The following is a 23,767-nucleotide window of genomic DNA, read 5'->3' on the forward strand; positions in this document are numbered from 1 at the left end:
AAGATCAATAGAAAGCTCACGGATTGGGAGATCTTCACTAGCCATACAAGGGTCTCATATCTAAAATATACTTGGAACTCAAAAAATTAAATCCCCAACTAAAAACTCTCAAAGAAACTACTGCCTGATAAATAAGTGGGCTAAAGACTTAAACTTCTCTGAAGAGGAAATAAGAATGGCCAATAGACACATGTAGAAATGCCCAACCTCTCTAGCCATGAAAAAAATGCAAATCAAAACAACATTGAGATTCCACCTCACCCCAGTTAGAATGGCTATAATCAAGAACTCTAATAACAACAGATGCTGAAGGGGATGTGGCCAGAAGGGAACCCTACTGCATTGTTGGTGGGAGTGTAAACTTGTTCAACCACTTTGGAAAGCAGTATGGAGGTTCCTCAAAAGACTACATAGAGCTCCCCTATGATCCAGCAATCCCACTTTGGGACATTTACCCAAATGATCACAAACAAGACCATACTAAAGCTACCAGCACAACTATGTTTATTGCAGCATTATTTACCATAGCTAAGATATGGAACCAACCCAGGTACCCCTCAGTAGATGAATGGATCAAGAAAATGTGGTATATATACACAATGAAATTCTATGCCTCCATCAGAAAGAATGACATTGCCCCATTTGTTGGGAAATGGAAAGACTTGGAAAAAATTATATTAAGTGAAATAAGCCAGGCCCAAAGAAACATAGGTCTCATGGGTTCCCTTATTTTCAATAACTAATATATGTCTGGGACAAGCAGAAAAGCTCAGATAAGATGATGTTAAGCAAAATGAACCCCAAGATAGGGACACAAGTGGTTTTTTCTTTCTTTCTTACTATTGTTTCTAATGTATTTATAAGGTACCATGTGATTTTTTTTGTGGCTTTTTATGTCCCTCCTCCACGGTAAAACCCCTGTTTTCACTGTATTTGATGCTGGTATAATCTGGGGAGGGGAAGGGAAAAAATGTTTAAATAGGGATACAGGTGGACCCATTGCAGCAATGAGATATACAAGACACATTGTTGCAAAACAAACTTAACAATTTGGGGGGGTAATTGAGGAGGTGGGAAGGAAGGGATGGTAGGAGAAAAACAAAGGAGGAAACAACAATGCTTGCTAAGAAATGTACTCATTACCTTGCTCATGTAACTGTAACCCCTCTGCACAGTATTTTCACAATAAAACACATATTAAAATAACAAAAAAGCAAAGCATTAGTGTTTAGGAATATAGCATCATAGCATGAATCCATTTCCTAGACAAGAAAATATTTGCTTTTTTATGTTTGATCTGAAGATAATCAATCAGTAAAGAGCACTAGCAAAGACAAAGCAAACGTTCTTTCCCAGACTTTCTTGTGAGGGAGACCTGCTTCTTGGAGAGATAGTCTTCTTGACTAGTCTATAGCAGCCTAAAATTGCTTTTATGTTATTATTCTATCCTTTGTTTTATATTTACATATGATAATTATACATATTTATGGGATTGAGTATGTTGTGATGTCGATGCATTCACACAGTATGTAATTTAAATAAATATGGATAAAAGGAAATCTGTCACTTCATATACTTACAGTTTTGCTGTGGTTAGAAGATTTGAAACCTTATTTTCTAGTTCTGAAACATTCAGTTCACTGTTATTCTCTCCCTGTATAATTTTCCATAATCCTGTGTTTCTATTCATTTATTTATTTTCTATGCCTCCATGAACATGCTTAATGCCTACGTCAATCTTGTTCACTTCTGTTTTACCCTCAATACTTAGAACAGTACCTAGCCCAGCAATTAGGTGTTTCTTAGTTCACTCAATGAATAATAATAATGGTCTCGTGTATATCAAGAGAAAAAGTAACAGAATTCAGTGACTAGGAGCAAGCTCACCAGAGACAAACATTCCAGTATTGAGTGCAAGTTGGATCAGCTACATAATTTGTAGAGTCCAATACAAAATTAAAATCCAGAGTATTTGTTCCAATTTTATGAAGAATTTTGTGATGGTCACAGCTGATATTAAAGAGCGGTTCCTTCAGAGAAGGGGCTTTCAACTTAACTGCACAGGTTGCGAGTCTGCAATACCAGCCCTGAATGATCCTGAAAAAGATATTCGAGTTTCCTGCATATTTTATGCATATCTATTCCTTTTCTTATAGGATTTTTGTGACAATGAAATGAATTTGATACTCCCAGAGTAGCAAAAATCTGAATACTTTTTTTAATTAGAAAGAGGAGTATTGAGACCACAATCATGTGTACAGAGGCATAAATCAGTCTTGAACGAAGTTATTTTCTAAGAAATCAATTTTGTTTCATTTGGCTACCAAATGTATGAATGTAGACTGCATTACATGTCTTTTATTCAGAGCATCATAAAAACTGGAGATGAATTAACAGAATAATTAAATACATACATTTTGATAATGTTTATTGTACTCTTTGCAGTTCATTTTTTTCTTTTCTTCTTTGGTTTATTACCTTTTCTCAATGTTTTTGATTTCTGTATACCAAAATCTTGTATATAAATTTATCTGATTTGGGGAGAGGAAGGGGAAGCCCGAAACAGTGGGACAAAGGGTGAATTAATTCAATAGTGATACTCAGTAGACACTATGTTTGAAATGAACTATACAACTTAAGGGGAGAGGGATTGGGAGGGGAAAACTGGGAGAAAATGAGGGCAGGTGTGATACTGTTCAAAAAGAAATGTACTCATTACCAGACTTATGCAACTTTAACCCCTCTGTACATCACCTTTACAATAAAAATAGTCTCAAAATATATAGAATATACAAACTGAAACTCTTGCAACTACTCAATATATAGAGATTTGGTACTGTAAAAAAGTAGTAATTAGTCTTAGTATGAAAATATATACATAGAAACATTATTTACCATGACATTGTATAACATACTAATTTACTAATTTACAGATCATATACTAATTTCTACATATTTTCCAATAATGAACTGATGTCTCTAATTTGTTAGATGAAATTAAGATAAATATCTGCTTTGTTTGGTCCAGTTTTGTCATTGTGTGTGGTTTCCAAGTCCAGGTCTTGAGCTTGCTAAAGCAGGTGGTCTACCACTGGAGCTATATCCCAAGTCCTTTTTCTTTTAGTGTATCTTTCAGGTAAAGCCTTGCTTTTCTTTTGATGAAGCTAGTTTCAGAACACAGTCCTCCTACCTTGCCTTCACCACACCTGGCCGTCTAATCTGTTGGGTATTTTTAATTATTATTTTATATTTATCATGCCCAAACCTATTTTTTAGAGTAAAACATTCTTTCATTCATCTGTTCCTTCCTTCCCTCTATCCTTCATTCATCTTCCTTCCCTTCTGTTCTCTCTTCTTGTTGTTATGGTATTAGTAATTGATCCAGGGCCTTGCACTTAATAGACAAGAGTAGAGTGGGGTTTTTCTTGAGTAAATTATAATTTATTCAATTACAAAATACAACAAAATTCCACATAGATTTATCAAATCTCATATTATGTCATATTTGTGTTGGACCTTAAAACACTAGCAAATTTAGTCATTTAACATTTTTTTTTTCACGTCTTCTATGTGCTGGGTGTTATTTTAGTTGTGGAAGTTATAACAGAACCTGCAACAATATCCCCACTCCCAGAGTATACATTACTCAGTAAATGAAGTAAAAATTAGTGTATTGGGATGCGGTGTGCCATGGAGAAATTAGTAGAGGGTGAAAGAATGAGTACCAGGTTGGCTAGTTTTGGGAAGAGTAGTCAGGGAAATTCTGGGGAGGTCGCACTGTAGCATAGTTTATGCAAGGGAGCAATTTATGTGGTCAATTGTTCCCTAAACATGAAAGGTATGGCCAAAATGCAGAAAAAAGGACAATGTGCTTAGATTGTTGAAAGAGCATCAAAGGGACCAGAACAATGATTTTATTCTGACAGATATGGGATATTAATGGAATGTTTTGCACAGAATATTGCCACTACTGAATTAATCTTTTAAAGGAAACTAGTCTCTCTGCCCATTGGATAAGAGGTCTAAGGAAAAGGATGGAGGCAGAAAGATGAGCAAGAAAAATATCACACAATGTTCCAGGCAAGAAGTAGTGTTTACATAATGGGAGTGTTACTGTATATGAGTGGATTGGGTGTAAGCTGTGAAAGAGAAGGAGGAATTGAGGATGTCTCAAAAGAGTTTCAGCTGAAAGCAAGAATGAATAGGTTCATTATTAATAATGAAAAACTCTAGAGAAAAAAAGAGTGATTGCTCATTAAAAATGTTTAGTACGTGCAAGAATGTAGTTCATCAGAAAATCAAGTACTCAGTTTAAAAAGGTGTTAGCATTTCTTCATGTGACTATTGGCCATTCTTATTTCCTCTTCAGAGTAGTCTCACTTTAAATCTTTAGGCAACTTTAGCCATAAAAGAAATGCAAACCAAAACAACATTGAAATTCCACCTCACTCTAGTCAGAATAGTTATAATCAAGAAAACTGTTAACAACAGATACTGGAGGGGATGTGGCCAAAAGGGAACCCTACTGCATTATTGGTGGGAGTGTAAACTTGTTCAACCACTTTGGAAAGCAGTATGGAGGTTCCTCAAAAGACTCCACATAGAGTTGTCCTATGACCCAGCATTCCCACTTTTAGGCATTTACTCAAATGATCACAAACAAGACCATACTAAAGCTTCCAGCACAACTATGTTTGTTGCAGCATTATTTACCATAGCTAAGATATGGAACCAACCCAGATGCCCCTCAGTAGATGAATGGATCAATAAAATGTGATATATATACACAATGGAATTCTATGCCTCCATCAGAAAGAATGACATTGCCCCATTTGTTAGGAAATGGAAAGACTTGGAAAACATTATATTAAGTGAAGTAAGCCAGAACCAAAAGAACATAGGTCCCATGGTTTCCCTTATCTGCAATAACTAGTATATGTCTAGGACAGGCAGAAGAGGTCAAAAGCTATATACGTATGACCATATAACATGATGCTAAGCAAAATGAACCCCAAGATAGGGACACAAGAGATTTAATCTTTCTTGGTGTTCTTTTTAATGTACTTACAATGTACTATGTGATTTTTTTTGTTTCTTTGTATGTTCTTCCCCCATGGTATAACCCCTGTTGTCACTGTATTTGATTCTGGTGTCCTACATCTTGAATATACATTTTTCTAATTTGGGGAGGGGAAGAGAAATAACAAAATGCTTAAATAAGGATACAGGTTGACCCATTGTAACAATGAGATGTACAAGACAGTATGTTGAAAATGAACTTTACAACTTTGCGGGGGGGGGGGGGGGGGGGGGGGGGGGGGGGGGAGGGAGGAGTTGGGGAAATGGGGGGATGGGGAGGAAAAGGATGGTAGGGGAAAGACAAAAGAGAGGGTAACAATGCTTTATAGGAAATGGATTCATTACCTTGCTCATGTAACTGTAAGCCCTCTGTACAATATCTTTACAATAAAAAAATATATTTTTAAAAAGTGTTAGCTTTCCACTATTTGAGTTCAAAAGTTCAATATTTCAAGATTTAAAAGTTGTAGCCAGGTTCTGGTGGCTCTCACCTGTAATCCTAGCTACTCAGGAGGCTGAAATCTGAGGACTGCAGTTCAAAGGCAACCCCAGCAAGAAAGTCTCTAAGACTCATATCACCAATTAACCATCAGTGGTGCTGTGGTTCAAGTGGTAGAGGACTAGCCTTTTTTTTTTTTTTAATTTTAATTTTTTGTGAACATACTGTACAAAGGGGTTACAATTACATGGGCAAGATAATGAGTATATTTCTTATCAAGCATTGTAGCCTCCTCCTTTGTTTACCCTTCAGATCTCTTCTCAGCCTCCCCCGCCCCCCCCCATCCCCCCTCCCCCCCCACCAAAGTTGTAAAGTTCGTTTTCGACATGACAACTTGTACTTCTCTTAGTTGCAACGGGTCCACCTGTATCCTTAAACGACTTGTTTTCCCCATCTCCTCCACAAATTATACCGACATCAAATATAGTGAAATCAGGGGTTATACTGTGGGGGAGGGACATAAAAAGCAACAAAGAAATAATCTTATAAATGCATTAGAAACAATCGCATGAAAGACAAAAACATTTAAATACATATCTAAGGGTTCATTTTCCTAACATCACATTATCTGACCTTTTCTGCTTGATTCATACATATACTAGATATTGCAAATAAGGGAAACCATGGGACCTATGTTTCTTTGGTCTTGGCTTACTTCACTTAATATAATTTTTTCCAAGCCTTTCCATTTCCTAACAAATGGGGAAATGTCATTCTTTCTGATGGAGGCATGGAATTCCATTGTGTATATATACCACATTTTCTTGATCCATTCATCTACTGAGGGCATCTGGGCTGGTTCCATATCTTAGCTATGGTAAATAATGCTGCAATAAACATAGTTGTGCTGGTAGCTTTAGTGTGGTCTTGTTTGTAAACATTTGGGTAAATGCCCAAAAGTGGGATTGCTGGGTCATAGGGGAGCAGAAGAAAGAAGGATGGCCAATAGACACATGAAGAAATGCTCAACCTCCCTAGCCATAAAAGAAATGCAAATCAAAACAACATTGAGATACCACCTCACCCCAGTTAGAATGGCTAAAATCAAGAACTCTAACAACAACAGATGCTGGAGGGGATGTAGACAGAAGGGACCCTTACTTCATTGTTGGTGGGAGTGTAAACTTGTTCAACCACTTTGGAAAGCAGTATGGAGGTTCCTGAAAAGACTTCACATGGAGGACTAGCCTTAGCCTTTAGCTGAAGAGCTGAGGGAAAGTTCCCAGGCCCAGAGTTCAAGCTTCATGACAACCACCACCACCATCAACAACAACAAAGTTGTAGCTTCCATGGATGAATCAGAGACAACTATCTTTACCTTTAATAAAGCACTTATCTTTTTCCATGTTCATTTATATTATTACCATGTATCTATGCATAAAACACAATGTGTATGTTTCATAACTGTAATATAATAGTTATTCACACTTCTTTTATGCTTTTATATAGACAACAGACACTGCATTTACATTATATTGAATAAATTATATTTACATCTTTACATTATATTGAATAAATTGTCCAGGTTATATATGTCTTTGTTTCATTCATTATTCATTCATGCTGTTGAATGAACAGTACTAGTTCATTCTCCATAGATACTTAATCATTTTTTTCTGTCATAAAATCTTCCAAGCTTAAAAAAAATCTTCAAGCTATGATTGTTTATATTCTCCATTTTATAATCTTCATTTTTGTGCACATAATCTACATTTTTGTACACATGTGGTACAATTTCTTTAGGAATTACATTAGAATATAAACGACTGGATTAAAACCAGTGAACATCTACAGCCAGATCTAAACAGTCTGCTTTCCTACCTGTTATATCAATTCCATGTTCACATAACTTGCTAACTTTTGCCACTGGAATATTACATTTGCCATTTTATGAGATCTATGACTCTCTTGAACTGTCCTTTTTTCTTTTGTTCTTGTAATTCTTCTATTTTTCTTTCTTTATTTTTTGCTAGTACTGGGGCTTGAATTCAGGACCTGGGCACTATCTCTTAGCTTTTTCTTCTCAAGGCTAGTGTTCAACCACATAAACCACACAACCACTTACAGCTGTTAGATAGTTAATTGAAGATAAATGTCTCATAGACTTTGCTGCCAGGGCTGGATTCAAACTGTGATCCTCAGATCTCACCTAGTATTAGTCATGAGCCACCAGATCCTGGAATTACATATAATTTTTGATTAAATGTAAAATTTTATTTCTTTCAGTTGTTTTAAATATCTTTTTTTGGTCAAGATCTCTAGAAAACTAGAAACCTAATGAAATGACTTCAATACATATAAAGTATAATTTTCTTAAGTAAGAATTCCAGAGCAGTTGTGTTAAACACAGTTTGGTTCACTCTTTTAATGCACTGACACTCATTTTCATTTGTCCTTTGGCTCATTGTTTTGTCCTTTGATACATAACTTAGCAGATACCACATAAGCATCACGTGTAGAAATGATAAAAGCTACCACTGTAATGTTTTAACTGCCAACAAATTATTCTGAGGAGCACTAGTATATTGTTAGTATAACTTCATAGCTCTCTCAAAACTAATGATGTGAAAAAGAATAATAAAAATCAGCGATGATTGAACAATTCTTTCTGGAATTTACTTCTGAGATGAAAATCATGGCCTTTTTTTTCCCTCAAGAAATAGAAATGTGAACAGCATCTGTACTCTGTCAGCAAGGAAGATAAAAATGTATGTTTTTTAAATAGAAAATATGCCAATCTACACCAGAGTTCTGTTAACATATTGTGGCTGTGTAAACATAATACCTTCTCAAGTGTGTTTTCTAAGTTATGTTACTGATTATGTAGAAATTAAGGATTTCATGAGTAAATAATATTATTAGTTCAAATAGCATAATACTTTTGTGTGGAATTTAGATAATACTGTCTTAATTTGAGAACAGCATTGTTTATTTGTTTTTTATCATTTATTCTCTCTTGTTTTCCACTTTTACATTGCATTAGCAATATTTTTGACATTATGATCAATAGCAGGAATAGAATTTTTGTCTTGTGTCTTACTTCAAAGAGCATTACTTTTCTTCTGAATGGATTCACATCCTATAACAAATCTATACCTGTAGACATTTCCAAGAAAAACATATCATCTTCATATATACCAAATGTACAACAGTTATGTACAGAAAAGAGGCTATTTTGTAAGGTTTTGCAAAATAATTTTCAAGGATGTTTTATCAAATTCATGGTAAGTGTCAGTGTAAGAATGTTTCAAGATTATTTTAAAGATATAATCCAAACCCTGACTTGAGCTGACCTGTACTCCTAGCTACTCAGGAAGCTGAGACCTGAGGATCACTGCTCAAAGCCAGCCTGGGCAGGAAAGTCCATAAGACTGTTATCTCCAATTAACCACCAGAAAATTGAAAGTGGTGCTGTGGCTCCAAATGGTAGAGTTCTAGTCTTGAGCAAAAGAGTTCAGGGACAGCGCCCAGACCCTGAGTTCAAGTCCCACAACTGACAAAAAAATTAAATTAAACCCTGGCTTGTGCTCTTTGGGCCTCAATATTGCTCAGCAGAAATACATTGTTAACATTTTTTTCATATACTTTCTTCCCTCAACTTACTTTTTGATCACTAACTTTGAGCTAAACTTGGGGAATGCATATTCTTCTTATGGAATAACACACATAAACATTAGTTATAGACTCCATACATGAAGCATGACAAGACTTATATACAAAAGGCCGGAGAATGAATCCTGAAAAATACATTCACAAGTACAATTTAAGGAAGTAGAGAATGGGGATTGGTGAGTTGATCCATTAGACCTACAAGAAATATTAACAATGGAGTCAAAGTTGAAAACTTAGGCATATGTGGAAAATGGCAACCATATTTCAGAGCCAAAGTTCAAGGCTTCTCATTCCTTCAAGGTTCTGTGGAAAACAAAAGTTCCTGCCTGTTTTGAAACGTCCAACAACTATTGCTCTCTGCTGTTTGTGGTTTGTCTGTTTGTGGTAGAATTCCAAGATGGTTTATATTTCTGACAGAGTGTCATAGAATGTAACAGAAGAAAAGAAAGCAGAAATGAGAAGTATGTAAGAATAAAATACAGCGTATTATTCCACTCTTACTTCCTTTAGGATACCAGAGCCATGCAATTTGTCCCAAATTGCTTTTATTCTTCTTGAACCCAATACTTCACTGGTAGATGTGTCTCAGTTGCTAATTGGTGCTGTTCTAGTTTGTTTTAAAGCATTAAAATCCAGGTAAAAATTCTTTATTCTGCCAACCTGCAATCAACAATGAAGCCTGCTGAAGTATATTACAGCCTTCAACCTTCTATTGTCATTTATAACATACATACAATTCACAATGTGTCCCATTCTCAAAAGTGAAAAAAAAGATTCAAATGTAGCCTTGTAATTGAAACCCAGCAAGGGTTGCTTTCTAAAGGCTTTTTATTTCATCCTGTGAGTCCAGGCCCATATGGAGCAAAAGATAAAGCTCTTCACAGATGATGTAAATGACATACCTAGGTTCCATTCCCATAGTGTTGTTAAAGTCTTCTAACAAGGTTGTGATGCTCAGAAACTTCCAAAGGTTGTCCTATTTTGTGACTCCTTGGAGAATTAAATTAAATCTGAGGAGCTCAATAAAGCAGTGTTAAATTAGTACCTTTGCTTGTTTTTTGTTAGGCTTGTCAAAAGGAAGATTAATGTGCAGATTTTCCACCCTCAATGCAGTTTTTTCTTATAGGCATGTGTGCCTGAATCAAAATAACATTTAGATGAGGAGAAGCTGGTTAGTTTACAATGATGCTCATCTCACCTTTCCTTTGATGCCCACTCTTGATTTTAGTTTATTTTTGTAGTAAGTGAAGATTTAGTCTTGATTTACCCCTCCCCTGCTGTACTTTTTCCAATCTTGTGATGCCAAATACCATAATCTTAGTCTCACTGCATAATATAGAACAAAAAATAAATACTTCCACAAAGGTGAAAGCCAGGAGAGAAAACACCTGTAGGGTCATTTTACAAATGGGTTCACTAAAAAGAAGTGCTTCTTGCTGGGTAATAGCACAGACCTTTAAATCATAGAAATTAGTGACAGGAGACCCACCAGGTCACCTTGTCCACCTCTTATAGCAGCTTTATGTATTTCATGTCAACTGATGTGAGCAGTGAAGCATGTACAGCAGCCCTGTGGAGACTCGACTCTTCGGTAATAGATCTCCCTGTTGAGAAAATGTCCCAGGGAGAAGTCCAGCTATTCTTTTGCTTAATTTCACATTGTTCTGCTCCTCTATGTCCTTTAAAAATGCAGCTCCTTTACCTTTAAAACCTGCAGTCCAGCAAAACTACATTATTACTGTTTTTTTCTTGTAATTATTTGAGGCAAACTATACAACTTGGCATCCTAAATATGACCTTATAAATTAAGCCTGTTCCTAAATGTGGTGTTTTTCTAAAGAGTCATTCGCTGGATTTCTATTCATTCTCATCAGAAGCTATAGTTTTTGTAATTTCATTTTTTTGTGTGTATGTAGGCTCAATAACTACCAAAAATGAAGGTAGTATGCAAGCCAGTAACTGGAATTACAGTGCCATTAAAATTTCAGACAATTCCTGAAGGCATGATTTATTTTTCTAGAGCCATAAATTACTCAAGCAGCCTCAAGTCAGCCATTTTATAACTCTAGGTAATCTCGTGTGTCCGTCCATGCACATATCTGAAGAAACACTCTCATTTAGTAATTTCTGTTCTGTTTAAGCATAACTATGTGACTTTTATTCCCAAGTATTCAAAAATAGCATGCATGGTCAGAAAACCTAATTAAGTAATGGTAAGCATAAGATCTTCAGTTCAAACCCCAGTACTGCAAAAAAAAATTCTAAAGAAAGAAACAAACAAAAATATTGATTTTACAAAATACAATGCATTACACAAACTTCTAGAAGATAAAATTCTACACTTGGTACTTTCAAAGCCTCACTTCTTCCAGGTAAGAAACAAAGAGGGAATCTCCATTCAGGTATCTAGGCTTAGCAAGGGCAAGTTGAATATTCAAGCACTGACTTAAATCCCAGATGCTCTCCTATGGGATATAGAAAGGACACTGTCCTCACACCTCCTGCAACCACTGCTTGCAACCCGAACACCATCTTTCTGTTTCCAAGCTGAACATTGCTCACTACTGAACATCCTCACCAAGAATGGACATGTTGCCTCTAGAATAATGGCTCAGGGCAAGATTACAATGTTTAAACAACCTTAATAAAGGCTTTTGTTTAACTTCAGAGACATGCATACAGAGAATGTGCCATACAGATTATAGCTTGCATCTTAGAATTCTATCCTCTCTGGTATTAGTTTTAGACCTATTTCTTCTTAGAATTTTTTTGTTTCACCTAGGGTCCTAAAATATGTGTTCTGTTGTCTCAAGTTTAATACTCTTTTGAATCTAAAAAGGCTGAAGATTAGGAAAAAAATGTGCCTAACTCCTGAAGACTTTTCTGAAGCTAGCAATTTGCTATGGTTTGAATGTGACATATATCTGGAAAGGCCAATGTGTTGAAGCCTCAGTCCACAGTGGATGGGCCCAATCTGGGAGAGGGCTGGATCATGGAGCTCCAACCTAATCAGTATATTGATTTACTATGGATTCATACTAGATGACATTATTATGAAATGATGGAAATTTGGGGTGATGTTTCTAATTGGATGAAGTAGATCACTAGAAGAATATCCTGGTGGAAATACCTTGTTCCATGCCCTTCTATGCTTAACTCTGCTTCCTAGCTACCATGAGATGAACAGCTCCCTGATGCCTTCCCTTTCATGACGCTCAACTGCACATTCAACCCACCTGATACACTCCCTTCCATGAAGTTCACACCCAAAGTGGGGAGGTTCAGAGAACATGTAGTGAACCACTTGAAACTATTAGCCAAAATCACTTTAAGTTTCCATCATTTAAGTTGCTCTTCTAAGGTATTGTGTTGCAGCAGTAAATAACACAGATCCACACATGTCCTTGAATATCTATAAAATCCTATGAATCTTTTCCTCAAAGGCACATAATTTCAAGGCAAAAAGAAACAAAAACTAAACAACAACATTCTATTCTAGAAGACGATTTGATAAGCAGCAGGAAAGAAGATGGAGAGAAATTCATAAATTAATGGCTAGTGTATATAGAAAGAGTGATAAAGAGAATCACACAAAGATGCTTCTGTGTTGTAATGTGCTTCATGCACATTATCTCATTTACTTATTACCTAAATGATTTCCAGGTAGGTAAATGGGAAGCAGGTATGATTCCCTCCGGCTCATGCTCTTCAATCCACATGCACTGCACTATTTTTCAAAGACATGAGAATTAATGAGACAATAATGTTGGTAAAGTGTTCTAATTTCCTTTGAGAAAAAGAGCTATAAAATTTTATTGTTATTGTTACTCTTATTATTGAAGCTCAATGAATGCTTTAGTAGTGCTATTGATGTAACTAATATTACTCTCATTTATTTCATTTAGGGAAATATTTCATTTAGAGAAATAAAGTCTAAAAATAAGAACAGATTTATTGGGGCTTTCTTTCAGCTAGTTTTCTATCTAGTGCGACAGTGCAAATGAGGACTTTTAGAACTACATCAATAACTAAATCTATGAATGAGTTTGGAGGACAAAAGTGAAACAATAATCTGGAAGGCACCCTACCTCTCCCTCCTGCTTTCTCACCTAAAGGTTGATAAAAAAATAAAGGCGTGCATTAAGTTGAGAGATCCCATCCACTGAGGCTTCTCAGAGTATAATTGTTGGAGTGAGATTGTGGTAATGATTCCTCTACTTATTTATGAGAATAATGGGCTCAAGCGAGACCATTTTCTTCTCCAGGAGAACAGACAGTTTTCACTATTTTTTATGAAAGAGAATTGTGTTTATAATAAAGAAAACAGTTACGTGAAGCACAGGAAAGTGTTGCAAAAAGACATGAAATCATGCATATTTTTAAGTACAAATAAGAATGCTAAGGGCTGGGAAGGTGGCTCAGTGGTAGAGTGCTTGCCTTGCATGCATGAGGCCCTGGGTTCGATTCCTCAGCACCACATAAGCAAAAAGAAAAAAGCCGGAAGTGGCGCTGTGGCTCAAGTGGTAGAGCGCTAGCCTTGAGCTGAAGCGCTGAGGGACAGCGCCCAGGCCCAGAGTTCAGGCCCCATGACTGGGCCAAAAAAGAAAAAGAAAAAAAGAGCTGAGGGACAGACCTGGAGTTCAAGCCCCATGACCTGACCAAAATAAAAAAGTCTCACAGACTTTCAAGGGAGGGGAAGGGTAAACAAGGAAGAGGCTACAATGCTTGATAAGAAATGTACTCACTATCTTGCCCATGTAATTGTAACCCCTCTGTACAGTATTTTCACAATAAAAAAAATAAAAAAGAATGCTAGCATGAGGTTTCAGGCTTGTCAATTTTGAGTCTTTTTGAAAAATCAGTTTCTTCCTCAAAGCTCCACGTATACTTAAATAATTACCAGCTTCAACAATAATTTAAGATTAAAAGAGGACTGGAGACAAGGCTCAAGTGGTAAAGCACCAACTATGAGCAAAGCTAGGTGAGAGTAGATACCTTGGTTTGAGTCCTGATACTGGTTCTCACACACACACACACACACACACACACACACACACACACACATACACACACGAAGATAAATAATAAACTTTTTATGTTTATAGGCAAGTTATTTAACTTGCTTAAGTTGTATCTTATTGTATTCTTTTTTGTGTCTTATTATATTCTTATTTTTATTGAGCTATATTTTTTCAGTTAGTAGAATTATGTACTTTGTTCAATCCAGATAACTATATTTGGGGGGGGGGGGGTACTAGGGATGAAACTCAGGACATTGCACTTGCTAGGCAAACACTTTGCCATTAAACTACACCCCAGACCTTCAATCTGATTGCAGCAGAAACTTCATATGGTTCAGCCTCTTTATTTTAAGGAAAAAAAATTGGAAACCTATGAAAACAAGCACCTAACTGAGGGATTGTAACTACTGAGCAGTGCTGAAAATGATCCAAGTCCTGTTCCATTACAGTATTCTCCCATTTCATTCACTTCAAATTATTACAGACAAGAGTTTGTGTTAGATTATTTCACCTTAAGTTTCATAAACCTTTTCCCCAATACAAGAAATTGTTAGATTGTTGTCACCCATTATGTGACAGCACATGGGAGTTTTGAAGCTCTTCTCTGTGGCCTTCTGTGTACTACAAGCCTCTGCATTAAACTGACATTCACATATATGTATGGGTAAAGTTCTCTGAGTGCAATGGAGTCTGCTAGCAAAAATGATTTCTAGTTTGTTAACTAGAAAACATCTTACTACTAAGCTCTAGAGATCCTCTTTTCCTTGTCTCACTTTCCTACTCAAACTGTAGGATAAATGAAGGAAGGAAAAGAGAGGAAATGGCTAGAAATAAGGGAAAATAGACACTACCAAATGTCTTTAAGCATGTATGTAAACCTGATATCTCAGGCTAAAAATAGTTATTGTTCCAATTCCTGTCTTTTTCCCTTTTTTTTGTGGGTGTGGGGGGAGGTGGTGATCATACTTTCCCTATTTCTTTAGTGAAAAAATACCCATTTATTATCTCATTTTCACACTCCGAGTCAAGCCCCCAGGAATGCTGGACTCTTTAGCTTACTTCCTACAGCTGAAAGAAAAGGAAGAGCATGTTTTTGTTTATAGCTTTGTGTCTTGTATTTAATTAGGGGAACATGTTATTTTTCTACAAGTTCAGTAAAATATCTAATGGAGAGTAGATGCTAAGAATATGTATATGTGAAATGAGTGCATTGGGTCGTTGGAGGGTTTTACAATCATTTTTTGAATACCTGTAATTGATCATTTTTGGTAGAACAAATAGAGTGCCAATCTCTGTGGTAAAACAGCTTAGTGTATTCTAATGGAAGAGACAAGTAAGTAAATAATAAAACAGTGCAGCATAATTGGTGGCATTAGGAGACAGGACGAAAGCAGCTAGGAGAAATTGGAGGATAAAATGCATATACACTGGTAGGGTCATCAGGAAAATCACAGTAGCATTTGTATTTGAGTAAGATATTCAAGGATAACTAAGACCATTCAAGCTCATGGAGGGAAGCTTCCAAGTTTTGTTAAAAGACAGGAGTTCACGGACATGGGATCTGAATGTCTAAGATATATTGTGTTCATAAATTGATCTGTTAAATGGCAGATCCCTTGTACAAGTACTTAAAGACAATTAAGAGTTCAGTCTGCTATCCCGGTGTTGGTGGCTCACACCTGTAATCCTAGCTACTCAGGAGGCTGAGAGCTAAGAAAAGGGTTCAAAACCAGTCCAGGCAAGAAAAGTCTCTGAGACTCTTTTCTCTAATTAAGCACCAAAACAAACAAACAGACAAACCCTGGAAATGGAGCTGTGGCTCAAGAAGTACTAGCCTTGAGCACAAAAGCTCAGGGATAGTGTCTAGGCCCTAAGTTCATGTCCTCTGACCTAATAATCTCCCTAAACCCAATTTTTAGCTACTATTATATTTGGTATCGGATTTGACATAGAAAATTTGGTAAATATTTAATCCATGTCACATGTAAACATCACATTTTCAGTTCTCAGATGCGAGATAGGAGTGAATTGGTATTTAAAATAGGCTCAACACTCCCCCATGGTATAACCCTTGTTTTCACTGTATTTGATGTCAGTATAATTTGGAGAGGGGAAGGGAAAAAACAAAATGCTTAAATACAGCTCATTGTAACAATGAGCTGTATAAGGCACTGTTGAACAAGGAACAATTTAGGTGGGATGGGGGGGAGAGTGTAGTTGTGGAAGTGGGAGGGAAGGGATGGTAGGGGAAAAACAAAGGAGGAGGCAACAATGCTTGATAAGAAAGGTACACATCACCTTACTCATGTAATTGTAACCCCTCTGTACAGTATTTTCACAATAAAAAAACTTATAAAAAATAAAATAAAATAGGCTCAACAGAATGCAATGACTGATTGGCAAGGATTTGGCAGTAGAGAGTCTCATAATGGTATGTTAGTAAATTGAGAACACAGGATGTAGATAAGATTTCATGTGTCTTCCATCAAGAGCTATCTATGGACTAGGATCAGGTATGTGAGAAGTATATTCTCCCATTAACTCAGAGTTATAAAATAATAAAGTTTATTATCTCCAAGTTAATAAATGGAATTGGCCCAGGTGGCAGAGCACCAGTCATAAACAAAAAAGTCAAATAAAAGAAAGTACGAAGACCTGAGCTCAAGTCAGGTATGAAGCCCGCACGCGTGCACACACACAGACGTATTTACGTAGAAGTTTGGACACAGACAAAAAGAACATTCTTAAAATCTGCTTAGAATTAAAGCAATGTTAGTGTATCTCCAATCCAGAATATTTGGCACGAGCTTAGAAGGCCCTATGATTAGAGGGTCTCAAGATAAAGAACACCAAGGGGTAGGACTAGCCCCACGATTGCCAGGAAAATGAAGAAAGTGGAATACAGACATCAGAACAGTTTCCACAAAGGGGGACATTGAACAGTGTCAAGCATTATAGGGAAGCTATGCAGGAGTGAAAATAAATTGTTGTATTTAATAATTGAAAGGAAATTAGTTCTGGTTAGAAGAATTCGTATCATCTGCTCATGATGGTAGTCTCATTTAAGAAACTAAAAATGAGAAATCCTGAAGGTAGTGATTGATAATTTATGTTTGAGGAAGGTAATTTAAAGAACAAAAGTAAGTTATTGTCTGTGGATAACTTATTATCAAAGAGAACTTGGGAATTATCAGGGATAAAGGAGGGACAGAACAAATCATTCTTACAAAGCTCTCATTCTTACAAAACAGGCAAAATATAGACAGTCCATGGATAAGGTATGGATCAATGTGATGTTACCTCATGTCACTCCAACTGCCTTATAGTAATTTAGCAGTGTTTCCATAATATCATTTCATTCATTAACCCATGTTTTCCATTTTATTTTCATTATTAAGTGATACAGAAAATGCTTTCTCTCCATACTGTGTATGTGCAAATATTTGTGCATTATTGGGGGATGTAAGAGGACATAGAACATATTCTAGGCATAAATATCAGCATTATAAGGCCAGGTAGGGCAAAAAGAAATTTTTACTAAACTATGTGAATTACAAAAAGGCTGGAGTATATGGGAGTGGTAGGCCACAGTGGTATTTTTGGCAGGAACAAGTAAATCTAAAGCAAAAGCCGAGGGAAGAGGAATAATTAGAATCTGCATTTGTGTGATGTTAAAATAATGTACCTATATACAAATGCGAAGTTTCACAAGATGGGATGAATGGAAGTCAGGAGAAGTCTAAAGAGAAAAAAAAGGGAAACATTAGCAAAAAAGTGGCAAGAAGTGTGGTAGAAGAACCTTGTTACTACAATTGGCATCAGAACTATACATCATAGTAAAGTGTAAGTGCTTATTTCATTCCTGGTTTTCCTACTGTGACACACAATGTTAACCTGTTACAGACTAAAAGTTGAGAAACCAAACACCACATAGTATGTTATCTCCCTGTAAAATCCTTTGCTTTATAATGACAGAAAGAAAAAATAAGCATTCATCATTTGCTCTTGGACAATCAACACAAAGCAGATTATTAATACAGAACTTTCAGCTTCTGGCCCCATACATAGGTTTGTTGATTGTGAAATGGGAGTTGCCTTGAGAAATGTAAAGGAGAGGGAAAGTGGCATGCTCTTTACTTTAGAAGACCCTAGGTTTACTGGGACATGTGAGTGATGGTAGCTCTCTCTCTCTCTCTCTCTATATATATATATATAGATATAGATATAGATATATGTATATATATTCATATATACATATATATATATATAATGTTTCTCTATATAAATGTCATGAGGATTTTGAATGGAGCATGGCATGCATGTTCCCTGTGGTTCAGAACACAGAACAACAGTTACCTGGACTCTAACATGGTTGGTTTGTTAGTAAGGCAGATGCATTAGGAGCAGTTTCAAATGTAACAATGGTAGAATGATGAAGAGGGCAGAATTCTTGAGAAGAGCCCGCTTGAAAAGGCTTTCTGCTGAAACAGAAACACTTCAGGCTGAGATGCAGAAGCCGAAGGTGCTGGGGTTATTGCAAGTTTCCAGAATGCTCAAAGAGGCATTTTCAGCACCTGAAAATTGTATCCGATCAGCCGGGTGCCGGTGGCTCACGCCTGCAATCCACTCAGGAGGCTGAGATCTGAAGATTGTGGTTCAAAGCCAGCCAGGGCAGGAAAGGCCATGAGACTCTTATCTCCAATAAAAAACCACTAGAAAACCGAAAGTGTCGCTGTGGCTCAAGCGGTAGAAAGCTCGCCTTGTGCAGAAGAGCACAGGGACCGCGCCCAAGCCCAGAGTTCAAGCCCCACAATCGACCAAAAATAAAAAAAATAAAAAATAAAGAAAAGAAAATTGCATCAGATGCCCCTGAAGAAGCAGTAATTTCTAAGAAATTCCTAAAAGAATCTTAATAAAGAAAGAGCCAGAGAAACAGATTGAAATCCTGCTAGAATTTTTTCTGTCATTTCAAGCTTTATTCAATTTGTTATATTTCATTTATTGGAGGAAATGTCCACTGAATGAAAAAACTTTGGTTAATTGACTTTTTTCTTTTACAGTTTTAGTTTCTTTCACAGTTTTGTTTTGTCTGCTGTTTGTTGTGATGAATAATCAGCTTAGATACTTCTAAGAAATTACCATGCTTTTTAATTATTTTTAAATTGAAAAGTTTAACTAGAATGATCAAATATTGAACATTGACATTCATTATATTTCCTTTGGCTTTTTCTTGCTTTGAATCATAACATTTCCTAGTTTTTTATATTTCATACTTTTTATATTTTATATTTTTTATTGTAAAGTTACAGAGTGGTTACAGTTACATGAGTAAGGTAATGAGTACACTTCCTATAGAGCATTGTTAGTCCTCCTTTGTTTTTCCCCTACCATCCCTTCCCCACCCACCACCCCAATACCCCCCCCCCAAGTTGTAAAGTTGGTTTTCAACATAGTATCTCCCATGTCTCATTGCTACAATGGATCAATCTGTATCCTTGTTTCAACATTTTTTATTTCCCTTCCCCTCCCCAAATTAGAAATATATAGATACAAGATGCAGGGCACCAGAATCAAATACAATGACAACGGGGGTTATACCATGGGAAAAGCACATACAAAAGAAACACAAAATTATATACTATATTAAAAACAACAGCAACAAAGATAAAACCTCTTATGTCCACATCTTGGGGTTCATTTTGCTTATATGGTCATATGTACATAGCTTTTGACCTTTTCTGCTTGTCTGGTAAGATTATTGTACACATATACTAGTTATTGAAAATAAGGGAAACCAAGGGACCTATGTTTCTTTGGGTCTGGCTTCACTTAATATAATTTTTCCAAGTTTTTCCATTTCCTAACAAATGAGGTGGTGTCATTCTTTCTGATGGAGGCATAGAATTCCAATATATATATATATATATATATATATATATATATATATATATATATATATGTGATAAACATAGGTGTGCTTGTAGCTTTAGTATGGCCTTGTTTGTGATCCCCAAAGTGGGATTTCTGAGACATAGGGGAGCTCTTTGTGGAGTCTTTCTTTTTTTGTATGCTTTTTTATTGTAAAAAATGCTGTACAGAGGGATTACAGTTACATGAGCAAGGTAATGAGTACATTTCTTATTGAGCATTGCTGCCTGCTCCTTTGTTTTCCCCCTACCATCCCCCCTCCCACCCATCCCCCACCTAAGTTGTAAAGTTTGTTTTCAACATAGTGGTGTTTTTTAATAATTTTTTTGTGTGTGTGAAAATACCATACAGAGGGATTACAATTACATGAGCAAGGTAACGTAGTCAACATAGTGTTTTATACATATCATTGTTACAATGGGTCAACCTGTATCCTTACTTAAGTATTTTGTTTTTTCCCTTCTCCTCCCTGAATTAGAATATACAAGATGCAGGGCACTGTTTTATTATGTGAAGTAAGCCAGACCCAAAGAAACATAGGTCTCATAGTTTCCCTTATTTATAATAACTAGTACATGTGTAGGGCAAGCAGAAAAGGCCAAAATCTATGTACATATGACCATATAAGATGATGTTAAGCGAAATGAACCCCAAGATAGGGACACAAATATCTTTTTTTCTTGCTTGCTATTGTTTCTAATGTATTTATAATGTACCATGTGAATTTTTTGTCTCTTTGTATGTTCCTCCCCCATGGTATAGCCCTTGTTTTCACTGTATTTGAGGTCAGTGCCCTGCATCTTGTATATGTGGAGTCTTTTGAGGAACCTCCATACTTCTTTCCAAAGTGATTGAATAAGTTTACACTCCCACCAACAATGCAGTAGGGTTCCCTTTTGGCCACATCTCCTCCAGCATCTGTTGTTATTAGATTTCTTGATTATAGCCATTCTAACTCGGTGAGGTGGAATCTCAAATGTTATAGTGACTTGCATTTCTTTTATGGCTAAAGATTCTTGACCATTTCTTCATGTGTCTATTTGCCATTCTTTTTTTAAAATAAGTTTTTTATTGTGAAAATACTGTACAGAGGGGTTACAGTTACATGATCAAGGTAATGAGTACATTTCTTTTCTTTTTTTTTTTTTTTTTTTTGGTTGTGGGGGCTTAACTCTGGTACTGGGCTCTGTCTTCCAGCTCTTCAGTTCAAAGCTAGTGCCCTACCACTTGAGCCACAGTGCCACTTCTGTCTTTTTTCTGCTTATGTGGTGCTCAGGAATCAAACCCAGGGCCTCATGCATGCAAGGCAAGCACTCTACCACTCCTCCTTTGTTTTTCCCCTACCATCCTTTCCCTCCCACATCCACAACTACACTCACCCCACCTCCACTCCACCCTAAATTGTCAAGCTCGTTTTTCAACATTGTGTGTATCTCATTGTTACAACGGGTCAACCTGGGGTCAACCTGTATCCCTATTTAAACATTTTGTTTTTTCCCTTCCCTTCCCCAAATTATACTGACATCAAATACAGTGAAAACAGGGGTTATATCGTGGGAGAGGAACATACAAAGCAACAAGAAAATCACATGTTATCTTATAAATACGTTAGAAACAATAGCAAGAAAGAAAAAAAACACTTGTGACCCTATCTTGGGGTTCATTTCGCTTAACTTCATCTTATCTGGTCATATATACCTCTTCTATGTGTCCCAGACATATACTAGTTATTGCAAATAAGGGAAACCATGGGACTATGTTTCTTTGGGCCTGATTTACTTAATATAATTTTTTCCAAGTCTTATTTCCTCTTCAGAGAAGTTTCTTTTTAAGTTTTTAGCCCACGAATTAATCAGGCAGTTGTTTCTTGAAGATTTGTTGTTGGGGGATATATCTTTTTGAGTTCTAAGTATATTTTTGATATGAGACCCTTGTCTGTTGTATGGCTAGTGAAGATCTTCTCCGAATCCATGGGCTTTCTATTGATGTCGCTAGCTATGTCCTTTGCCATGCAGAAGCTCTGCAGTTTCATGCAATCCCATTTGTCCAACCTTTGATTTTTTATGTTTCTTGGTCTTTATTAAGAAAATTTCAGCCTGTGCCAAGGAGTCCTAGAGTGTCTCCTATTCCTTACTGTAATGTTTTCAGGGTGTCTGCTTTGGCTCTGAAGTATTGATCCAGTTGGAGTTGATTCTCCTGCAGAGTGATATATATATATATGTACGTATATATGTATGTATATATATATATATGTACTTATATATATGTATATGTATACATACACATATACATATATATATATGGTTCTAACTTTAGTTTTCTACAGGTGTTGAACCAATTTTGCCAGCACCATTTACTGAATAGGCTGTCTTCCATTCTATTTTTTAGCTTCTTTATTGAAGATTAGGTGGCTATAGGTCTGTGGGTTCATTTCTGGGTATTTGGTTCTATTCCATTGGTCCTCAGGTCTGTTCTTGTGCCAGTACAAAGCTGTTTTGGAGTAGAGTTTGAAATTTGGTATTGATATTCCTCCAGCACTGTTCTTTCTGTTAAGGATTGTTTTTGCTATTTGGGGTCTTTTATTGCTCCATATGAATTTTTGTATTGCTTCTTCTATTTCATTGAAGAATGTCGTTGGGATATTGCTAGGTATGGAATTGAAATTGTAGATAGTCTTTGGCAATATTGCCATTTTCATAATCTTAATCCTCCAAATCCAGGAGCATGGAGGTTTTCCACTTCCTTACATCTGCTTTCCATTTTCAGGTTTTTAAAGTTTTCATTATAGAAGTCCTTTACTTCTTTGATCAAGTTAACTCCTAGCTATTTTATTTTTTGTGGAGTTATTAAAAAAGGAGTTTTTTCCTGATTTCAGCCACACTCCTCTCATTATTGACATACAGATTTTTGAGGGTTAATTTTGGGTTAATTAAGGGTTAATTGAGGGTTAATTTATGCTACTTTGCCAAAGTTTCAGATCAGCTTGAGTAACTTGGAAGTGAAGTTTATGGGGTTCTTTAAATATAAGACCATGTCATCTGCAAAGAGGGTGAGTTTTACTTCATCTTTCCCTATTTGAATCCCCTTTATGTTTGCATTTTGTCTTATTGCTCTATCGACTTCAACAACTCATAAAAAATATCATACACTATGATCAAACAGGATTCATTTCAGGGATGCAAAGCTGGTTCAATATATGCAAATCATTTAATACAATTCATCATATCAACAAGAGCAAGGATGAAAACCACATCATTATCTCAATAGATGGAGAAGAAAGCATTTGAGCCTTTTATGATGAAAGCTCTGGAGAAACTAGGAATCCATGGGACATTCCTCAATATAATACAGGCTGTGGATGACAAAACTATAGCCAGCATTATACTTAATGGTGGAAAGCTAAAGCCATTTCCTCTAAATTCAGGAATGAGACAAGGATGTCAGCTTTTTTTTAAAAGAACTTTTTCTACCTACTCCTCTGGGCTACCCCAATTCGTTCATTCCAATCAGGTCACAAATGAGAGCAAGTAGGAAAGAAACAATAAGCGAGTACCCTTCATCCAACTTCTGAATTGAGGAGTAAAGATTTTTTTAATTGCAGAAGATTGAGAGTTTTCCTGATGGATTT

Source organism: Dipodomys spectabilis, unplaced genomic scaffold (assembly GCF_019054845.1).
Source record: "Dipodomys spectabilis isolate Male_0828 unplaced genomic scaffold, ASM1905484v1 ptg000063l, whole genome shotgun sequence".
Lineage (NCBI taxonomy): Eukaryota > Metazoa > Chordata > Mammalia > Rodentia > Heteromyidae > Dipodomys > Dipodomys spectabilis.